The 3,132-nt window shown below is 34.6% G+C and overlaps 1 non-coding gene across 1 annotated transcript; it reads right to left on the reverse strand.

The window, feature by feature from the left end:
- Nucleotides 1-2,509: 2,509 nt before the first annotated feature.
- LOC128279916 (small nucleolar RNA R71) lies at nucleotides 2,510-2,616 on the reverse strand. Its single transcript, XR_008270101.1, has one exon. It is a non-coding gene; the product is annotated as a small nucleolar RNA R71 (small nucleolar RNA).
- Nucleotides 2,617-3,132: the final 516 nt, after the last annotated feature.

Raw genomic sequence — 3,132 nt, forward strand, 5'->3', positions numbered from 1 at the left:
TATTTTATTATTTATTATATTTGTTTTCATCTTTCAATTTTTCTCCTTTTATTTATTTTATTTTCCATGGATGATTCATCATCCATAACAACTAAGTATTTTTAATGGTATATTTTCATATAAGGATCTCAAATTTTGAATTCCATAACTATTTAATCCCTTTAGCTATTAGAACTTAACTTTTGCACTTTGTGCAATTTGATCCTTTATCAAATTAAACATGTAACCGGTAAATTTTCTTTATGAAATTTTTATATGACATTATTATCATACTGTAGATCATAAAATAATGTTAAAATAAATCTCCTTTTCGGAATCGAATTTGCGGTCCCGAAATCACTGTTCTGATTTTACCGAAAATAGGTAATTACATGATTTGCTAAGCCTTCGTGGCATATCCTATATTCGTCTTTGTGGAGAATCCTATAACATCTATGTAGCGTAATTAGAGGAGATTACATTACAGAATTTGGTTAACCGCCTATGTGGTAAGATATGTGATAAGACATAATATATACCTATTTTTACCTCATGTTTGGCATATTTATGATGATTTTTCCTTGGTTTTATTGAAATTGATGCTCCTAATCCTTTAAATTCATGTTTTATACTTAGGAGAACTTAGGATGGCGAAAAGAGCAAGAAACGGGCCAAAAATGGACAAATTGGGCCTAAATCAGTGTTTCACACAGCCCAGGCACTTCCATACGGGTGATACACACGCCCGTGTGTCATGACTGTGTCGACATTAATCTGAGTCAAAATTGCACAGGGTTTGAGCACCTTCACACGGGAATGGCACACGGCCGTGTCCCTGTCAAGCCCGAGTCTATTTCTACTCAGAAAAGGCTAATTTTGGGCTATTTTGGGCATTTGAAAGTCTATATAAACACCCTAAAAGAGAATTAGAGGGGATGCGCAAAGTAAAAGGTAGAAAAGTACTCAAGAACAGCCATCGGAATCACCTCAGAAACAGGATCTACATCAAGACTGAGGATTTCCATCGAATTTCCGAAAAGTTCTTTGGGTTCTTTATGTTTTTTTGTTTTCCATACTTTGAGATGTTTTCCATCATTATTATTATGAATTAAATTCCCTAAATACATAAGGGAGATGAAACCTAAGACAAATCTTATTACTCTTTGATTTATATGATAAATACTTGTTCTTATTCTTAATTTTGAATTTTAATCCTTGCTTTAATATTCCATGATATTAATTCAGGTCTTTGATGTGCTTATTCAATGGGGGAAAAGTCCCTGTTTAAGGGTAAATCATTCATAATTAAGCGGAGTTGCATGTAATCCTAGAGATAGGACGACATAAATCTGTCAGGTTAGAGTCAAATCTAATAAGGGAATCCATAGATCGAGTTAATGCGACTATAGGGGTTTTAATTATAAAGAGATTTCAATTAATCAACCTAGAGTCAGTTGTTTTTAGTCTCGAAAGGGATATTAACATAAATCAGGGATTTCTACGGAATAATTCAAGTGAATAAATCATCTAATTCAAAGGTAATAAGTGAAGTCTAGGTGGATTCTTTCTTGGGTATTGTTTTCTCAATCGGTTTTTCAAAAGTATTTTCCAACCTTAATCTCTGTCGTAATCTTAGCTAATTAGATAATTAGTTGTAGGTAAAAATTCTCTAAATTTTTAGGCTAGACAATAAAAAGATTGTAATTACTAGTACTTTTAGTCCTCGTGAATACGATATTTCCGGTCTCACCATAACTATACTACTGTTCGATAGGGGCGCTTGCCTTAAGTCAAATTTTTAGTTAGTTTAACGACCATCAAGTTTTTGGTGCCGTTGCCAGGGAGTAAGATATTAAGAACGCTTAATTTTTATTACTTTAGCCATTTTTTTATTGCAATTTAATTTTATGTTGCTTAAATTACTAAATTTTCTTTTATTTACTTCTGGCTGGTTTTTATAGTTTATGACTAGAAGAAACCCGTCAGGACCTCTATTTTTTGATAGTGAGATCGAAAGCATAGCTCGCAGAAACCGAAGAGAAATAAGCGAAGCCTACGATACATAGAGGAAGGGCAAGAGGATGATATTCAAACCACAACCGTAGAGATGGCTGATAATCAAAATAATCCGTTACCTTCATTGGTTGTTGCAAACCCAGTAGACCAGAATCCTGCTCCTCGTACTATGTATGATTATACTAAACCTATATTAATAGGAACTGAATCGAGTTGTTGCAGCAAATAATTTTGAACTGAAACCTAACACAATTCAAATGATACAACAGTTTGTTCAGATTGATGGTTTGCAGGACAATGATCCAAACACTCATTTAGCACACTTTCTGGAATTCTGCGACACTTTTAAGATCAATGGCATTTCTGACGATGCCATTCGCCTTTGGTTGTTTCCATTTTCATTGAGAAATAAGGCTCAATAGTGGTTGAACTTGTTACCGCAAGGGTCAATCACCACTTGGGAACAAATGACCGAAAAATTTTTACTTAAACATTTTCTGCCAGCTAAAACGCTAAATTAAGGAATGATATTTCTTCTTTTGTGCAGATGGATTTAGAAACACTTTATGATGCATGGGAGAGATACAAGGATCTATTGAGAAGGTGCCCTCACCATGGGTTACCCCTTTGGCTACAAGTTCAAACTTTCCACAGCGGTTTAAATCCCTCGACTAGACAGATGATTAACGCAGCTCCTGGTGGGACTATTAATAATAAGACACCTGAAAAGGCTTACGAGTTTATAGAAGAGATGTCACTAAATAATTATCAGTGGCAAGTCATAAGGATAAATGTAACACCCCGTACCCGAGAACGTTGTAGGAAGCGACCACGAGGTGCTAACAGACATAATTCATGTATGTTCACAGTCCATTTTAAAAATTTCCAGACAGCTGGCTAACTGCATCACTGTCACCTTAAAAATCATATCTTGAGTTCCAAAACTCAAAAATCAGTTTTGTAATTTTTCCCTGAAACTAGACACATATATCTATCCCCTAATTTTTTTCTAGAATTTTTGGTTGAGCCAATTAGTACAGTTTATTAGTTAAAGTCTCCCCTGTTACAGGGTTCGACTACACTGACCTTCCTACATTGCGACTTAGATAACTCCTTATACAGGGCTTCAATACTTAT

Source organism: Gossypium arboreum, chromosome 8 (assembly GCF_025698485.1).
Source record: "Gossypium arboreum isolate Shixiya-1 chromosome 8, ASM2569848v2, whole genome shotgun sequence".
NCBI classification, from domain to species: domain Eukaryota; kingdom Viridiplantae; phylum Streptophyta; class Magnoliopsida; order Malvales; family Malvaceae; genus Gossypium; species Gossypium arboreum.